This window comes from Galeopterus variegatus, unplaced genomic scaffold (assembly GCF_000696425.1).
Source record: "Galeopterus variegatus unplaced genomic scaffold, G_variegatus-3.0.2 Scaffold8188, whole genome shotgun sequence".
In the NCBI taxonomy this organism is placed as follows: Eukaryota; Metazoa; Chordata; class Mammalia; order Dermoptera; family Cynocephalidae; genus Galeopterus; species Galeopterus variegatus.
The window spans coordinates 1-11,221 of NW_007734299.1; positions in this window are offsets into that span (position 1 = coordinate 1).

Here is an 11,221-nt window from a genome sequence, read left to right on the forward strand (position 1 = left end):
TTTTTGAAGGAATAATGACTGAGAATTTCCCTATATTGTCAGACATCAAACCACAGATCCGGGAACCTTGAAGAACACCAAGCAGGATACATGCCAAAAAAACTACACCTAGGCATATCATATTCATACTTCAGAAAATCAAATATAAACAAAAATTTGTGAAAGAAGCCAGAGGGGGAAAACACCTTACCAAGGGAGAAGCAAAAAATTATATCCAACTTCTCAGAAACCATACCAGCAAGAAGAGAGTGGAGTGTAATATTTAAAGTATTAAGAGAAAGACCCACCAACCTAGACTTCTGTACCCTCCAAAATTATTCTTCAAAAGTGAAAGAGAAATAAAGATTTTCTCAGGCAAACAAAAATTGAGGGAATTTGTTGCCAGTAGAGCTGACTTGCAAAAAATAATTTAAACGTTCTTTAGGTCAGAAACTCAAATCTACATAAAGAAAGGATGAGCATCAAGAAATGAATAAAGATAAAATAAAAATTTTTATATTTCTTATTCTTAATTGGTCTAAAAGATAACAGTTTGTTATGGAAACAAAGAAGAAGGATGATAAATAGAAAATGGTAACAACTATGATAGATACCAATCCATCTGTATCAATAATCATTTCAAGTGTCAAGGGTCTAATCACACCTATTGAAAGACAGAGTCTGTACTGTCCAGCTGCCAAAACAAACAAACAAACAAACAAACAAATAAATATTCATAAAATAAAAAAGAGTAATAAATAAATAAATAAAATATTCATAAAATAAAAGAGAGTGTCAGAGTGGATCAAAAAAGAAGACCCAACTGTATGTTGTCTACAAGAAACCCACTTTAAATATAAAGCTTCATATAGGTTAAAAGTAAAGAGATAGAGAAAGATATACCATGCTAACATTAATCAAAAGCAGGAGTAGTTTGACAAAGCAGACTTCAGAGCAAGGGGAGTTATCAAGGATAAAGGGGGGAATTATCATTATGATAAAGAAGTCAATACTCCAAAAAGACATAACAATTCTTAATGTGTATGCACCTGACACATGAGGCAAGAATTGATAGAACCACAAGGAGAAATAGATGAGTCCCTTTTGCAGTTGAGGACTTCAATATCCCTCTATGAGTGATGAACAGATCCAGCAGGGAGAAAATAGTAAGGACAAAGGTGAACTCAAAAGTACTTCATCCAACAACAGCAATTACACATTCTTCTCAAGCTCACATAGAACATTCACCAAAACAGACCACATTCTGAGCCATAAAACACCCTTAGTATATTTAAAAGAATAGAAATTATACAATGTCTGTGCTCAGACTGCAATGGAATTAAACTAGAAATCAGTAATAAAAGGAGAGCTGAAAATTCCAGAATACTTGGAGATTAAACAACATACTTCTTAATAACATATGGCTCAAAGAAGAAATCTGAAGAGAATTAAAAAATATTTTAAACTAAATGAAAATACAACCTATCAAAGTTTGTGACATGTAGTAAAAGCAGTGCTTAGAGTAAAATGTATAGCATTGAATGCATATATTAAAAAAGAAGGATCTAAAAATCAAAGGAAAGAGGCCCCAAGCCAAAAACAAGGTGTCTCGTATGCACTGAAGGTAACTGTATTAACAACAAACTTCAAACCCAGCCCAGCTTCTAATTAGATTAATGCAGAACATGCTGTACATACAGGCCCAGCAGAAGAAAGAAAGGCTTACCTGAAAGCGTAAAAACCATTTACCTCAGTATCTAATATCCTATAAAATATGTCTGACTTTCAAAAGAAATATTTCTAAACAGACAGAAAGGCAAGGAAAAATATAGTCTAAAGAGACAAAGCAATCAGAAACCAAACACAGATATGACACAGATGTAGGAACTATCATACAAGGAATTTTAAATAACCAAACACAGTTACAGATATGAAGAATGCCTTCAATTGGCTCATCATTACTCTCAGCACAGCGGAATATAAAGTTAGGAAACTTAAAAGCAGTACAAAGTACAATAAAAATGACCTTAACTAAAAGGCAAAGAAAGAAAGAATAAAGGAAGAAAGAAAACAAACAAACAAACAAACAAAAAAAAAACAGTGTGGCTTAGCATGAGTAATTAAAAACCCCCCAAAAGAAAAAAGAGATTAGGTCAGAAAAAATAATTGAAGAACTAATGGCTGAGAATTTTCCAAAATATGCAAGCAAGAAAAAAGTAGCGTGATATGTCTAAAGTGGTAAAAGACAAAAACAAAATGAAAAAAACCAAAACATATAAACACAGAATTATTTGTATATTCTGGTATTATCCTTTAGGAATGAAGGAATATGAAATGACTTAACAGAACTTTAAGTTGCATGAGGTTAAAAATGGTAGATTTGAAAATAGGAATAGACAAATCTGTAATTATTATTGGAGACTTAAACACTCCTCCCTTAATACTTGATAGTACAAGACACAAAATCGGTAAGGTTATTTATGGATAACCAGAGACATTATCAACCCATCTGACCTAACTGATATTTATAAAACAATCCATCCAATAATTCTAGGAGAAACATGGAAAATTCACTAAGATACACCACACTCCAGATTATTACGAAAAAACAATTAAAATCAAATTTAAAAAATTTTTAAATATAATAAATTTGAAAGATAGAAATCATACAATATATGTTTGTGGACCATATAAAATTAAACTGAAAATCAACAACAGAATATGTCAAATATTTGGAAACTTAAAAACACACTTCTAAATAACCCATTGGTCAAAGAGAAATCTCAAGAAAAATTAAAAATAATTTCAAACTAAAAGAGGATGAAAAGAAAAATTCTTAACAAAATATTAGCAAATTGGACTCAACAATATATAAAATAAATTATACATCATGACCAAATAAAATTTATTCCAGGTATGCAAGGCTGATTCAACATTGGAAAAACAATTAATCTGTCACATCAACAGGTTAAAGAAAAAGATCATATGATTATATTAATAGATGCAGAAAAAAAATTCAGCAGAATCTAACATCATTCATGACAAAAACTCACAAAAAAATAGGAATATAGAGGAACTTTCTCAAATTGATAAAGTATATCGAAAAAATCCTACAGCTAACATAATACTTAATGGGGAGAAACTAAATGCTTTGTTCTTAAGATCAGAAAAATGGCAGCGATGTCTGCTCTCACCACTCCTATTCAACATAGTACTAGAAGTCCTAGCTAATGCAATAAGACAAGAAAAGGAAATAAAAGGTGTACATATGAGAAGAAAGAAAGAAAACTTTGTTCACAGATTACATGATTATCTATGTAGAAAATCTCACATAATTGACAAAAAAAATCCTCTTGGAACTAATAAGCAGTTACAGCAAGGTTGCAGTCTACAAGGTTAATTTACAAAAGTCAATCACTTTCCTATATACCAGCAATGAACAAGTGGAATTAGAAAATTAAAAACACATTATCACTTACATTACCATCCCCCACCCAATGAAATACTTAGGTAAAATCTAACAAAATATAGACAAGATCTATATGAGGAAAACTCCAAAACTCTAATGGAAGATACAAAGAAAGAATAAAAAAATGGAGAGATATTCCATGCTCATGGATAGGATATTGTCAAGGTGTCAATTCTTTCTAACTTGATCTATAGATTTAATAAAATCCCAATGAAAAACCCAGCAAGTTATTTTGTGAANATTTAAAAGAATAGAAATTATACAATGTCTGTGCTCAGACTGCAATGGAATTAAACTAGAAAGAAGGATCTAAAAACCAATAATCCAAGCTTCCACTTTAGGACACTTGAAAAAGAAGACCAAATTAAATTCAAAGTAAGCAGAAGAAAAGAAATAATACAAATTATAGCAGAAATCAATGAAGTTGAAAATAAGAAATCAATAAAAGTCAATAAAACCCAAAGCTGGTTCTCTGAAAAGAGCAATAAAACCAATAAGTCTCTAGTCATGCTAACTAAGAAAAAAAGAGAGAAGACAAATTACTAATATCAGAAATGAAAGATGAAACATCACTACAGATACCACGGATATTAAAAGGATACTAAAGCAGTATCATAAACAACACTATACCCACAAATTTGATAACATCGATAAAATGGACCAATTCCCTGAAAGACACAATCTGCCAAAACTCACACAAGAAAAAACAGACAATCTGAATAGGCCTATACCTATTAAAGAAATCGAATCAATAATTAATAACTTTCCAAAACAGAAAACACCAAGCCCAGATGGTTTCACTGGTGAATTCTACCAAACATTTAAGAAAGAAATTATACCAATTATTTGCAACCTCTTCTGGAAGAGAGAAGCAGAGTGAATACACTGTAACTCATTCAATGAGGCCAGCATTACCCTAATACCAAAACCAGACAGAGACATTATAAGAAAAGAAAGAAGTACTAGAGACCAATATCTCACATGAAAATAGATGCAAAAATTCTCAGTGTAATGTTAGTAAATTGCATCCATCAAGTTATGAAAAGAATTATACACCATGACCAAGTGGAATTTATCGCAAGTATGCAAGGTTGGTCCAACATTCAAAAATCAATTAATTAATCACATCAACAGGTTAACAAAGGAAAATCACACGATCATATCAAAAGTTGCAGAAAAAGCATTTGACAAAATAATCCAACATCCACTTATGATAAAAACTCTTAATAAACTAGGAATAGAGGGGAACTTCCTCAACTTGATAAAGAATATCTAAAAAACCTACAGCTAGCATCATACTTAATCATGAGAAACTAGAAGCTTTGCTCCTAAGATTAGGAACAAAGTAAAAGCATGTCCCCTCTCACCACTGTATTTCAACAACATACTGGAAGGCCTAGCTAAAGGAAGAAGACAAGAAAACGAAATGAAATTATACAGATTGGAAGGAAGAAATAAAACTGTTTTTGTTCACAGATTACATGATTATCTATGTAGAAAATCTCACATAATTGACAAAAAAAATCCTCTTGGAACTAATAAGCAGTTACAGCAAGGTTGCAGTCTACAAGGTTAATTTACAAAAGTCAATCACTTTCCTATATACCAGCAATGAACAAGTGGAATTAGAAAATTAAAAACACATTATCACTTACATTACCATCCCCCACCCAATGAAATACTTAGGTAAAAATCTAACAAAATATAGACAAGATCTATATGAGGAAAACTCCAAAACTCTAATGGAAGATACAAAGAAAGAATAAAAAAATGGAGAGATATTCTATGCTCATGGATAGGATATTGTCAAGGTGTCAATTCTTTCTAACTTGATCTATAGATTTAATAAAATCCCAATGAAAAACCCAGCAAGTTATTTTGTGAATATCAATAAACTGATCCTAAAGTTTATAAGGAGAGGTAAATCCCCAGAATAACCAACTCAATATTGAAGGAAAAGAACAAAGTTGGAGAACCTACACTACCCAACTTTAAAACTTATAAAGCTATAGTGATCAAGACAGTGTGGCATTGGTGAAAGAAAGGCAAATAAATCAATGGAAAGGAATAGAGAGCCCAGAAAGAGAACCACAAAATATAGTTATGAAAATATACTGATCTTTGACAAACGAGTAAAGACAGTAACAGAAAAAGGTAGTCCTTTCAACAAATGGTTCTGGAACAACTAGACATCCACATGTAAAGAATTGAGTCTAGACACAGACATTACATCCTTGAAAAAATTAACTTGAAATAAATCATAGGGCTAACCAATTAGCTCAGTTATTTAGAGTGTGGTCCAGGGTTCGATCCCTGTACCATCCAGCCACACACACAAAATAATAAATAAAATAAAATAAAAAAGGATTATAGACCTAAATATAAAATGCAAAAATATAAAACACTTAGAAGATAACACAGGAGAAAACCTAGATAACCTTCGAAATAGCAATGACTTTTTGGATATAATTTCAAAGGCATGAGCCATGCAAGAAATAATTGATAAGCTGGACTTCATTAAATTAAAATCCTCTGCTCCATGAACGACGTTGTCACGAAAATGAGAAGATAAGACACAGAATGGGAAAAAAATATTTGCAAAAGACATTTGATAAAGGACTATTATCCAATATATATAAAGAACTATTAAATCTCAACAATAAGAAAATAAACAATCTGATTAAAAAATCGGGCAAAAAGACCTGAACATACACCTCACAAAAGAAGATACACAGATGGAAAATAATCATGAAAATATGTTCAACTTCACATGTCTGTCATTAGCGAATTGCAAATTAAAACAGCAAAATACCACTACACACTTATTAAAATAACCAGAATCCAAAACACTGACAATACCAAATGCGGGTGAAGATGTGGACCAACAGGAATTCTCAATTATGGTTGGTGGAAATCTGAAATAGTACAGCCACTTTGGAAGGTAGTTTGGCAATTTCTTATAAAACTAAACATTCTTACCACACCATCCTGCAATCATGCTTCTTGGTATTAACACAAATGAATTGAAAATTATGGCCATACAAAAACCTGCATGCAAATGTTTATAGCAGCTTTATCCATAATTTGCAAAAACTTGGAAGCAACCCAGATGTCCTTCAGTAGGTGAATGAATAAATAAATAAACTGTGGTACATACAGACAATGGAATAAAGAAATGATCTGTCAAGGCATGAAAAGATGTGAAGAACCATAAACACATATCACTAAGTGAAAGAAGCCGATGTGAAAAGGCTACACAGTATATGATTCCAACTATACACAGTCTGGAAAAGGCAAAACGATGGAGATAGTGAAAGGATTAATGGTCGCCAAGGGTGAGGGGAAGGGAGGGATGAATTTGCTGAGCACAGAGAATTTTAGAACAGTGAAACTACTCAGTATGACCACAATGGTGGATACAGGTCATACATTTGTCAAAACCCATAGAATGTACAGCACCAAGAGTGAAGCCTAATGTAAACTGTGGACTTTGAGTGATAATGATGTATTAATGTAGGTTCATTGATTGTAACAAATGTACCACCGTAGTGTGGAATGCAGATAGTTGGGGGAAGGGCTTGTGTGTATGTGGGGACAAGGAGGTACAAGAGAATTCTCTGTACTTTCTTCTCAATTTTGCTGTGAACCTAAAGCTGCTATTTTATTAATAGTAATAAAAAATATTACTATTAGGGTCATGTGTGAACAAATAGTTGTTGACGCCTCTATCTTCGCTGTTCTGCAAATAAGGGGTCACCATCCACATGTAAGTGCTTTTGAGAACAGGCTGAATTCAGCCAGAGTCTCCAGAGTGCCAATGAGGCAATGAGAAAAAAAGTGATTTGGCCAGGAGTTTAAAGGTAGGATGCCCTGCAAACTTTAGTCAAGATGGAATCCACGGCCATCTCAGGCAACTTCACCTCTTCAAGCCTCAGTTTGCTCATCTGTGGTAACATCAGAGTACTACTGTGGTTGTAGACAGTGACTTTGACATGACTTCCACTTCTGTTTGAATCCAGCCTTTGTCTCCAACCTGACAGCTGTATGAACATTCTCTGGTTACTCTTCTGTCGCCACCTCCAACCTCAGTTGCCTCATCCATAAAGTAGGGATATCAGTCGTACCTACCACAGAGGGGTGTCCTGAGTATAAAATGAGATAATGCACTGGGTACATCATAAGCCTTGTCCAATCAGTAGTAACTGTAATTATTAGGGTGAACCATATACCATCGCCAGTGTTTGACTATTTCTGACCTACAAAAATCAACAATTCCATATGGTTTGACCTACTATTTCCTCACAGAACTGTTATGGGTACTAAATGAGATGATATAGACACTGCTCAGCACCAGTCAAGGTGCTCAACATATGATAGTGATTATTATTATTATACACAATTGAAGATAGTACCTGATGTTGAGAAATCAAAGGACCCAAGTCACACATCAAGAAACTTGATCAACCTCTGTAATTGATCATTTAATTTACTTGTCATTTCCTAACCCCTTCTTTCTTTTGTCCCACCTCCCCCTATTGCAATTGTTATGCTGGAGACATAACACCTCTGTAGATTCTAGCAGATGCCAAGCACATAATAGGTGCTCAATAAATGCTCTTTGAATGAGAGATTCCAAGAGCTTTATGGGTTTCCCAGGGATTGGGGAGATTTGCTTCTCCTGTGGATTATTAAAAAAAAAAAAAAAAAAAAAAAAAAAAAAAAAAAAAAGAAAGACCCACATCTTTAACATAACCAAAAAACTTGAGTAAAACCCTATTTTGGCTTTAGTAACTTCTATCAAAATGGATCTAATAATCATAACTGGGCTACCTCATGGTGTATTTGAAGAGCAAGAGAGTTGCTGGGAAACAACACACCTATTACAATGGCTAAAATAAAAAGAACCAGCAATACCAAGTTCTGGCAATGATGCAGACCAACCGGAACTCTCATATATTGCTGGTAGGAATGCAAAATTGTATAGCCAATTTGTAAAATATTTTTTGCAGACCTTATGAAGTGAAACATATGCTTAACTACAATACCCAGCAATTCCACTCCTAGTTATTCATTCTAGAGAAATGAAAACTTACGTTCACATAAAACCTGAATATTTATAGTGACTTTATTCATAATTATCAAAAACTGAAGAAAACACCCAAATGTACTTCAACTGGTGAGTGGATAAACTATCTATGGTGCATCCATATAATGGAGTACCACTGAAAAATAAAAAGGAAAGAATTATTGGTGCATGTTCTTTCCTTACATATACACCTCTGGTCTATATGTCTTTTTCCATTGACCACAATTTCCACAGCAATGTTATCCAATAATAGTAAACATAGCTCATTTGTTACTGATTTAGCAAGTATACCTCTAGTGTTAACCATGAAATATAATTGTGGCTCTAACTTGGAGAAATATACACTTTTATTTTTAATATATAACTTTCCTCATTATAAGAAATAATATATGTTTATGAGAAAAATTTTAAAAATACAAAAATGTAAAATAAACTTTTTATTTTCATCATTGTCACAACTATCCAATTTGTTGTGTATGATAAATTATCCTTTATCATAGCTAAAAGTATCATTCCACTTTTATACTTTAACATTTTGATTATCTTGGAATTTCAACAAATGACTTTTTTTTACATATTAAAAATAAAAGCAGTAAGAATGCAAATAGATGGCAAAATATCCAGAGGTGTGACTTAAAGATGTAAAAGATTGCTAACCTCAATAATGATCAAAAATTAAATCGTGTTTTTTAAATATACCTATACATATTTTTTTTAAATTAAAAAAAGAGTTTTTATTGTAACAGTTGATGGTACCTATCTGTGGGGTGCAGAGTTGAATATCAATTCCTGTGTGCAACATGTGATGAGAAGGAATCTTAAATACACTATGTTAAGTGAAAAGAGCCAGAATCAAAAGTCTGTATCTTTTATGGTTCCATTTATTTGACATTCTGGAGAAAGCAATACTATAGGGATAAAAAACATATTAGTGATTGCCAGGGAGTGAGAGAAAGGATCAAATACAAAGACAGAGGAGGGAAGTTTTTGGGGGGATACTGATTGTGGAAGTGGTTATTTGACTGTATGTGTTTGTCAAAACTCATAGAACTGTAGATTAAAAAATGAAAACTGTTAATGTATGTAAATTATACCTGAATAAACAGGACTTTTTTTTTTTTTTTTTTTTTTTAAAGAGCTAGTTGCTTGGAAATGGTCTGCAAAGCAAAATTTTCACAGGGCCAGCATTATTCCTGTAACAGGGGCCAACAAAAACAATTTCTCCATGAGTGCCTTGGTAGTTTGTGCTGAGCTAGAATGAGGTAATTATTATTATTATTATTTAATTTATAATTTATTTAACTAAACATCTATTGTGCCTTTCAAATGTTGGAGGGATGAGAAAAGAACAAGATCCAGCTCCTATTTACAATGGGCTCACAATCTAGTGAGAAGGGGTCAAAAAAGACAAGGATACTATAACATGCCTATTTGATAATAAAGAATGAGCACGTATTAGACTCTTCACACATTACACCACTAAAAGCACAAAGTAAGCGTTATGAATAACACTGCACCCCTTGATACTTAACTAGCAGTAGAAGGACGGTAGTAAGTATCCTGTTAGCTAGTATCTATTGACTGCTTAGTATGTGAGAGGTGCTATTTTCAACACCCATATTAGCCTCTCAAAAATGGTACAGAGCCTGAGGCCACACAACTGATAAAGGACAATAAGGAAATTTAACCCCAAGCAAGATGGCTATCTCCTAACCATAACACGATACTATAGCTAGAGAGAAATAGTGACCTGGGTCATCTCAACTTCTGAATTCTGGAACTGGTTGCTGTAATGCTGGCTCAGTTTTCCCAACATCACAGGAGAAAGTCAACCATGTGCAGAGAGGTCAAGTATGTAAAACTCTGCTTAAGACATGAGGATGAACCCTTTTTCTTTTCGTGCTCCTTTCTGTGTTTACCATTTACCCACCCCTCTGTTACTAAAGCAATACTTAAATATGAGTATTGTAGAAAATGAAAGTGGGAAAAAAGACAAACAACAAAAAACCCGAATCAAACAAAAAAACCCCTTCATCCATAGTCTTACATGCAGAAGTAAGCACTGCTCACATTTTGGCACATTTCCTTCTAGTCTTTTTAAAAATGTCTTTTATTTACATAGCTGAGATCATACAGAAATGTAATTTTGGATCCTGCTTTTTTTTTTCATTTAACATCACAGCATAAACTCTCATCATTTTAAGTGGCTGCATAGTGATTCATCATATGGATATTCTATAATTTATGAACTGTTCTGCCACATTGGATATTTAGGTTGTTTTAAATATTTTCACTATTACAAATAACACCGCTATGAACATTCTAGTCCATAAATCTGTGTGTGCATTGCAGATTATTATTTCAGGATAGTTTCCCAGAAATGTTATTGCTCTGTTAAATGTGAGGAATATTTTAAAGATTATGTGGAGATGTAGTATTCTTTATAAATAACAAATACATTCTTTACAAATACATGGAGAGGTTTCCAGGAGGTCAAATGTATAGATACTTGTTCCTGTACACAAGTTTGGAGGAGGGATGGGACAAAACAGAATTGGGAACTTTCTGATAGCTTGGTCATGCATTAACCACTGGACTTTTTCTCTTGTGAGCTACATCCAAACTTTCAGGGCTACATGCAGATTGAATATTGATCAATTGAGTACAAGAAAATGGAAGGGAATTTC